The sequence below is a fragment of the Nannospalax galili genome, unplaced genomic scaffold (genome assembly GCF_000622305.1).
Source record: "Nannospalax galili isolate Female #2095 unplaced genomic scaffold, S.galili_v1.0 scaffold1361, whole genome shotgun sequence".
NCBI classification, from domain to species: Eukaryota; Metazoa; Chordata; class Mammalia; order Rodentia; family Spalacidae; genus Nannospalax; species Nannospalax galili.
This window is the reverse complement of record NW_008345115.1, coordinates 194,023-203,495: the sequence shown is the minus strand read 5'-3', so window position 1 is coordinate 203,495 and position 9,473 is coordinate 194,023. Positions and strand designations below refer to the sequence as shown.

General features: G+C 39.9%; 1 pseudogene; it reads right to left on the bottom strand.

Annotated features, from left to right (window-relative positions):
• Window positions 1-4,890: 4,890 nt before the first annotated feature.
• On the bottom strand, window positions 4,891-6,421 carry LOC115071740 (annotated as a pseudogene).
• Window positions 6,422-9,473: the final 3,052 nt, after the last annotated feature.

The window sequence follows — 9,473 nt, the reverse complement described above, 5'->3', positions numbered from 1 at the left end:
ATAAATAAATAAATAAATAAATAAATAAATTAATTAATTAATTAAAAAAAAGAGAATTAAAGTTCCTTTTTACAAATTTTATTTATTATTATTATTGTGTGTATGATGTGTGAGTATGAGCGTGTATTTGCCATGCCATGCCTATGGAGGTCAAAGGACAACTTTTGGGAGTTGGTTGTCTCCTTCCACCTTTACATGTGATCTGGGGATCGAACTCAGGTTGTCAGGTTTCTGTGGCAAGTGCTTTTACTTACTGAGCCATCTTGCCATCCCTAAATTTCTTTTTTTTTAGAACATTTTTTATTTATTTACTTTTATTTTTATGTATATGAGTGTTTTTCCTGAATGTATGTCAGTGTACCACATGCATGTGGAGGTTAGAAGAGGGCATTGCCCTTAAAACTGGAGTTAACAGATGGGTGTTAGCTACTATGTTGGTGCTGGGACAGAAGAACCTGGGTCCTCTGCAAGAGCAATCAGTGCTTTGAACCACTGAGCAATCTCTCCAGCTCCTTCCACTCCATCCCCAAAGTTCTTTTAACAAAGTTCAGTGAAGTTGACATTTTCATTTAAGGAAAAGTACTTAAGCCCTTTCTAAGTATATATTTTGTTTCAACAAAATGCCAGCAAAGTACTGTGTGCTGGATAGCTTCAGTTGTTAACTTGACACACCTGTGAAGAGGGACTCTTAACTGGGGAATTTCCTCTGTGGGATTGACCTGTGAGTATATCTGTGAGGCATTTTCTTGATGAGTGGTATAGAAGGGCCTCGCCTAACTTAACGCAGATGGTGCTACCCCTGGGCAGGTGGTCCTGGGTCATATAAGAAAGCAGACTGTGAGGGCTAGAGAGATGGTTTAGCGGTTAAGAGCACTGACTACTCTTGCAGGGGACCCGGGTTTGATTCCCAGCACCCACATGGTGGTTAACAACCATCTGTAGCTCTAGTTTCAGCGAATCTGATGTCTTCTTCTGAACTTTGTGGGCACTGCATGACACAGGTGCACACACATGCAGGCAATACAACCATCCTTAACTCCAGTTCCAGGGGGATCTGAAGCCCTCTTCTGACCTCCATGGCATTGCACAACAGAAGTGCACTCACATACATGCAGGCAATACATTTGTACACATAAAATAAAAATTAAAAAAAATGTACACAAGAGTAAGATTAGGAGACAGTGAAAAAGAACAAGATATCAGCACTTAACTTACCTTTGAACATTTTCAGTTTTTGGTTGTTCGTGACTAGGAGATCTTTCACTTTTACTCAATCTGAGCAAAATGAATCAATATGTATATATGTATAGTTAATATTTTCTGTCTTTTAAAAAACACTTTATTTTATTTATTATTATTGTGTTCTACATGTATGATGTATATGGGGGCACACACACCCCGGAGTGCATGTGGAGATCAGAGGACAACTTTGTGGAGTCATTTCTCTCCTTCCACCTATGTGTGGGTACAGGGTCTACCTCAGGTCCTCAGGTTTGCACAGAAAGTGCCTTTACCAAGCTGAACTATTTCACTGACTCTGTTCTTGTGCTTTTAATGAAAAGGAAGAAGTTTTAGAAATATTTAAGTGCTTTAGTCATCTTCACATATGAACATTATACATTTAAATGCTGTACTCTTATAGTTTATATGTATATATCTGTAAAGAAATAAAATACCCTTCTTGAAACTCAGTGATTTACATATTTCAGATTGTTCTGTAGTGCCAGTTATACAACATAAACAACAGGAAATACATTTTACCTGTGTTACCTGTTTGTTTTTCAAGACCATAATTTAAAGTGGTTTCAAAAAGTAAAATTCCACATGTCACAAGGGAATGGGGAATTGAATATTTTCAGTAAATTGTAATCCTTTGGGACATACTTGTTTCCTAAATGGAGTGTTTTTTTTTTAAAGGTTTGTTTTCTTTGAGGACTGTCATCCTTTCAATTTTTGTGTATTGGGGATAGAACCCAGGACATCCCACTTGCTAGACAATTGTTCTACCATTGGTCTCAACTCTAGACCTAGGACTTTATTTTTATAATGAGTTACTAATTAAAATGATTGTTATATTTTACAGAAAAGTGACATCTAGCTTTGTTAGAAGATGTTTTCTAGTATTAACATGGTTCTTAGATACTAAACTAACTTTGTCTTATATACTAAGTGCTGTTATATAAGTTCCAATTCATTAACTCTAGGTTCTTTGGTAGTTTATTAATATTAGTAGGATAGCTTATGTATCAGGATTTACAAATGGGAATCCACAAAATTATTTTCTTCCACAGATTTATTTAAAATACTACTTGGTTACCCACAAAATATTCGGTATAGTTAGGGATACAGAATGAGTATGAGACTTGAACCTTGTGTAGAAGCTGATTGTTACAGTAAAGGTGATGCCTGTAGAATAGAGGGAAGCCGGGCGTGGTGGCGCACGCCTTTAATCCCAGCACTTGGGAGGCAGAGGCAGGCAGATCTTGCTTTGGAACAAAAATGATTAAGTGTGTTTTAGAATGTTCATCCAATAAAGACTTTGCTGTTTAGAAAAAAAAAAAAAAAAAAAAGAATGGAAGGGCGTGAAACTCATTTTATCCCCATTACAGCTCTTTTGAAATAGACACCCCTTAGATATTAAACATCTTCATTTAAAGATGAAGGGAGGCAATAGACATTAACCTGCTTGAATACGTTTTCTCAGAGCTAGTAGGGGACAGATCTAGAACCTAGGTAGTTCTGAGTTTTGAGTCTTTTTGCCACTGCATTATGGTGCCTGTAAACCAATAGGGGGCCTTGAGCTAGTGTCTTTACCTTTTTATTTACTGTCAGTTTTTTTCATCTGAAAATGATGGTGCCTGGCTAAGGGAGGTGTGAACAGAATTATTCCTGAAACTCTTAAAAGAAATGCATTTTGTTAGGATTCTTACCTTAATGAGATCGAGTTTGTGGATATTTTTTTGTTTTTGTGTTTCATTTAGTGTTACTGGATTAGGTAAACTCAGCTAGATTTATACATCAAACAGTCTAGAACTATGATTAGAGTGATAAAAGGTTGAGTTTCATGGTAGGTATTAAATGAAAAAAGTTAGGACTGGAGTTGCTAGGAAGGCTTAAATATATGTGTCAGTCATAAACTCTCCTGTGGGAACAGATGCTTCATGAGCAGAAATAAGATGTACAGTTGCTGCTGATATGATTGATGGCTATATCTGTATGCATGGTCTCACTGCCTACAGTAGGCAGATGGCACTTAATTGTCAAGGGGGAAAGTATGAGTAAAAATGATAATGAACGGGTAGGAATGGTAATAAGTAGTTAAGCCTACAGAAAAAGTAGTAGATACATTTTTGGGATTATGGTAGATTTTATAATTGAAGCCAAAGAGCTAGATACCAAAGATCCAAGAAGGGAGGCTGTGTTTCGATAATGTTATTTTGTCTGATGTATTTCAGAGACAAATACTTAAAAGGCACAAATACTTAAAGGGACAAACATGTAAAAAACCTTTAGAGTAATTTAAGTTTTTACCATAATAAGAACTTGGTTTTAAAAATGAAGAAGAAAGCACACCAAGTAGAAATTATGTGGAATAAATGACCTGGTTTGGTAAGAGGTTGTCACGTTGATCGTTACTGCAGTTGACAAAGCATTATGCTAGAATTCAAAAGAAATGCTTTAATTTGCCTCTTACCTGCTCACCTTCAAACCCCTATTCTGTTATCCATCTCAATGGCAATAGACTTCCTGAGGATTCTGTGCGATTATATGCTGCCTTCTGTGTAGGAGTCTGATGAACAAGACACAGGAATCGCTTTTTTGGAACATACTGTAGTTGAGAACATAAATCCTAGTAGTGTGTTCAAAAAGAAATGGAAGAGCTGATAAAGGATTTGAAGGAGGAATGTTGGAAGAGAATGGAATCTCTAAGCCCAGGATTGTTTAAAACTGCAGACCTGAGTGCAGATAAGGTTAGACTGGAGCTGTTTTCATAGAGGGAATTATTTTTGAATGTTTGACTTTTGAAACTGAACACTGAATTTCTGCAGATAGCTTGAACACTGGCATGGTGGTTCATTCCTGTAACCCTAGAGCTGGCAAGAGGAAGAAAGGGTCAGGGATTCAAGGCTAGCTTCTGCTGCTTAGAGTTCAAGGACAGTCTTGGCTGCATGGGACCCTGTGAAAGGAAAGGAGGAAACTGGAAACAAAGATGGAAAGTGTTTTTTTTTTTTTTTTCCCTCCACTCAAAAGTTCTTTTATTTAAACATTCCAAAAACCACAAAAATAGACCTTCAATGTAACAAAGTATATTACTTAATATGTTATAGTATACTTAATAATTATAGCATTGTTCTTAATATTACGAAAAGAAGGCTACAAGGCAGATGACCCAATATATATAAATACTATAAAATTTTATTACAATAAAGTCCTCATAAATGAGGCCCCACTGGTCAAGGAGGAGAGATGTGGCAATATAGCTTTGGCAACTTGCTTGGGGAGGAAATTTGAGCACCACCATTCTTCCTTGGGGAGGCTTCAGTCACCAGACACTAAACCTCCCAGTCTAGTAAAACTTGGGAAGGGATCATGGGAGTTAATCCTTCACAGCATGAAGATTCCAGGAGATGAGAGTTGAGCAGGCACTAGTATACACCTGTAATCCCAGCACTTGGGAGACTGAGGCAGGAGGATTTTGTGTAACCAACTTGGGCTACATTGGAAGACACTGTCTCAAAATGAACCAAAGAACAACTGACTCTTCAGATACTCTACATCTTATGGATCCCAGGAAACACTTCACCCCAACATTGAACTTGTAAACTAGGGACCTGCCCCAGCCTAACATCAGGGGAGTGGGTTAATGCGTTTTGGAATGTGTGAGGAGACTTAGGAGTACCCCCAGTCCCCAGCAGCACAAAAATCTAGCTGGTCAGCAGTGCGTAAGCACTTGTCTTCAGCGACTGAGATGAGATTGAAAATGGGGAGTCGCCATTGGGTTATAGGCTGGGGAGGCCCAGACACCCAGTTCTCAAAGACAGGTGAGTGTGAGCCTCCCAGACTGCTCCCACTGCGAGTGTGCCAATGGGCTCTGCGCTAGGCTGCCCAAGGGCCTCCAGATGCTGGCAGTAGACCTTTGGCAGGATGGGGGCAACAGGCTAGAGTGGGGCCCTTACAAGCCACAGGGGTTCTAGGGGCAGCAGAGAAGGGAGAGGGGGAAAAGGGAAGATCCTTAGGTGGTGGGAGGTGCGGAAGGGTGAAAAGGAACAGGAGGACAAGGGTGGAGCTGGCAGGTCTGGCAGAGAGGGAGAGGATCTGTGGCTCAAGGGCAAGCTGGAGAAGCCAGTACTTTGTAGCAGTCTCTGGGGATGTCCAGGGGAGGTCAGGTCCTTGTTGGGGTTGTGAATGTAGTGGCATCCTGAATCATAGGGAGGGCAGCCCTGGAGGTAAAACTTGTGGCAGAATTTGATCTTGTATTTGAGTGGTGTGACCCAGATTCTTTCTGGGTCTCCTGCGTGATCAGACAAACCATATAATATATTTTATGTGAGTTTATTAACTTACAAAGGAATGAGTACCCAGTGCCTAGCCCCACGCTGCCTCGACTCAGAGACTTATCAGACCATGCCACGCCCATAGCTCCACTAGCATTCGCTCACGCCTCCTGGGCCAGCGATCTTGCCCCAGGTCCACAGGGAGTCAGTCCATTCTGTCTTTGAGTTGCTGTGCTGGCTGCGGAGTTTCCTACACCCAGCAGCTCCTGGCTTCCATCCCAAGATGGCTCCCAGCTTCCCTTCCTAGTTCCTGCTCCGTGTCAGGCCCCGCCCATTGGAGGAACCAGCCAATCGGGAGACAGGTAGTGATTGGCCTGGCACAGCTCCCCCCATGCCATGTACAAAGTGGCACTTGGCCCCAAAGGGACAGCTCTCAAAGAAGGTCCAACAGAGCTCAGTCTTGTACCAGGAGGAGGTGGTGGAAGTCACAGGAGGTGAAGTAGGTGAGGGTGACAGCTCAAAACCCTGGCGGAGAGGCAGTTGGGGGACCCAGGGCTGATGGAGCAACTGAGTGTGCAGGAGTAGACCTGAGGCTGAAGGGAGTCAGAAGAGTTGGTGCTCCAAAGTCCCAAGGACTCTGTTCAACCGAGGTCTGATGACAATTCAAGACTTTGTGGCAGGAGGCTCTCATAGATGGCAGAGAGATCCATGGAGATTAGCCCGAAAGTTGGAGCACTGAAATCAGGCTGCCTGAAAGACTTTTGAGAAGATCGTTTTGTCAACAGTGTAAAATATCTGATGAGGTTGAAGAGCTTGAAAACGGGAAATACTTAGTTTTCAGGAGGGAAGTAATAAGTTTTTAGAAGTTGAAATAGAAGACATTTGGAGAGGTGCAGGCATGAATCCCTACATATTTGTTTGATAGCCTGAAGAAATAAAAGAATACTTAAAAAAAAAAAAAGTTGATGGTCACTGTCCTAGCCTGTTTCTCCATTGCTGTGACAAAACACTGACCAGTATCAACTTGGGGAGGAAAGGGTTTATTTAGCTTACATATCCAGGGTCACAGTTCATCCAGGAGCCCAAGGTAGGAATGCAGGGCAGGAATCTGGAGGCAGGAGCTGGAGCACAGGCCATGGAGGGACTCTGCTTACTGGCTTGCTCCCCTGGCCCCTGCTCAACCTGCTTTCTTATTCAACACAGGCCCACCTGCCCAGGGGTGGCACCACCCACAGTGGGCTGGGCGCTCCCACATCACTCATCAAGAAGATGCCCTCGGACATGGCCACAGGCCAGTCCAATAGAGGCAGTCCCCCAATTGAGGCTCCCTCAACCCAGGTGTGTCAAGTTGACACTAAAGCTATCCAGCACAGTCACAGTAACCTCATATTTTTGTCAATCCCTTGATAAACTTCTTTCAGATGCTCTTTTTTGTCTTGGATAAGAATTTGAAGTCTTAGTCTGTCCAGAACCTACCTTCTTAGCTTTATTTTCCATTATTCCACATACAGACTTTCGGTTTTACCCTGACTAGCTTCTTAGCATGGCACTAGACTTGTGTTTTGAGTTAAAAATTACTGTAGAAAAATTATTGTTATTTGAATTTCATAGGACAAGTGCATCTCATACAATTTCTTAAATATGCCATTGTAAGTTCAGTGTACAGTTATTTCCAGTTTTGAGGACTAATTTTATTAGCAAAAATTATTAATGGTAGATTGTTCAGTAAGTGCTTCTCCATGACAGATCATTGAAATTATAGGCCCATTTTTAGAGATCAGTCATCTAATAGATTTGCTATATGAACTAGTTTAACTGAGAAAAATCTAAAGCCAGTCTTACATCAGAGTGAATAATAAAGATCTAACTACTGAATTCAGAGATTTGATTAGAAGCAAGCAATAGAACAGAGCTTTCTTAGCTAAAATAAAATGAGAAAGAGTACATTGTACTCCTTCCTAACAGACCAAACAGAAGCAAAGCAACTTTTAAAGAGCCTCATACTGATCTTAGGTTAAGAAAAATGTATGTACTTTTAAGTAGAGTATTATGGTTGAAAGAAAAAGTGTGCCTATTAAGCAGTGACTCTGGAGACTCTGATCATTTGATACGTTTTATCACCAGTGTCTGACCAGTCAGGCTTCCATATTATTCACCCATTTCTCACAAGTCTACATAGAATGTCCTCTGGGGGGTAAAAAAAAAAAAAAAAAAGGTAGTAATGTTAAAGAATAAAACAAATCTGTAATTTTCATGGTTAACTTTAACCACATTGCCCTGAATGAATGGCTAGCATTGTATTTCAGTACCAAGAGTAAGATGTGAACTTGAGTTTAGGAAGCAGTTTTACTGCTCAATTCAGTTCCTTTACCATGAAGTCTTTTCTCACTAATGGGCTCTGACTTACCAAACACTGTTCTAATCCTTAGTCATAGTTAGAGCTCACTAGATCACTGTGGTGAGAATGCTTCTGTGCCCTGAAGGTGCCCAGTCTTGTGTGAGAAACAAAAACAGTTTCAGTTTAGAGTATATTGTAAGTGCTCAAATAGAGATAGTGAAAGGGAAATGAGAATTTAGAGGGGATCACCCTTTATATGAAAATCACTACTTCCTATCCCTAGAGAGAATGGCAAGGATTTGATCAGCTTTTGGATGAGACTTGGCAGAAAGAAGGGCAGAACATTGTTGGAAGAGGGAATAGCATGATGTAGACATTTGGACTGTAGGACTGCATGATGTGTAAAGGAACAACTGCAGGTAGTTCTGTATCACTAAGCATGAAATGAGTTGCAGAGAGAAGCAAGAGTTAGAGGATGGAGACAGTAGAATTTGAGAGAAATAAGTATGTGGAGCCAAACATAAGTTTTGTCATCATAGATAGTGGATTCGTCAAAGGAATGATAGATTGATCATTGTGCATGTTCATGTGTGCACAGATGCATGTGCATATACGTGTGCTTGTCTGTGTGGAGGCCAAAGCTCTACTTTTACTGTCTTCCTAATTATTCTCCATAGTAATTCTGCTTTCTGTGTCGATAATGATTTAGGCCTGTAGGTTTTAAGACTTGTTCTTTAAGATCGAATAACTAGTAAACTAGGGATGTGTTATTAGAACTTCAGTCTTTTGACTCTAAAGTGCCAATTCATTAGTTCTTCTGTCAAACTCATTAGGTCTGACTCTTATTTTATGCATTTTCAGAAGAAACTTTGAGGTCTTACACTTTTATGTCATACTGTAACTGGACTTTACACGAGTTTGTGAGTCTACTATTTTCCCTTTTTTAAAAAAAATTATCTTGTTGCCAAAAAATTAATATGAAATGTAGCGATAAAAAACTATGGACTTTGGGGATATACATTTGCTTCACAAATTGACTGGCTTTGGTAAAGTTACTTCTGAGATTTTCCGTATTTATGAAAGTAGTTCTGGCTGCATTCTGCTTGTGTTCGCCTTTATCGCTGCTCTGCCCTGTTACAGTTTTATCTTCTTTAGTCTCACTTCTCAACCCTCATCTCCCTCAACTGAGTCATTCATCCTAGAGTGTATTTGGTGTTTTCCCGGTCAGCTTTGCATGTATTTACATGTGTCTGCTTGTTTCTAGACCAGCATTGTTTGTATGACTTAAGATTTACATAAATTTACAGTAGTCTTCCCTTATTCTGGGGGATAAAGTTACAAGACCCTCCAGTAGATGCCTGAAATGTCAGATAATACTGAACCCTATAATGTTTTTTCTCTTTTTTTAAATATTTTTTTTTTTTAGAGGAAGCATATCATTACAGCTTTAACATGCCCAATAACAGTTTCCAAAGCAAAGACATAGCTCCTTCAAAAGTGGCTATAAAATTTCTAGGTTCACTGTTGAATCAATACAGTTATACAATATTGAAATCAGTATAAGCCCCGTAAGACATAAAATTGACATAAAATTGAATGAGTTTTTAACCCTCAAAAAAGATCTCTATTTCATTCTAAAA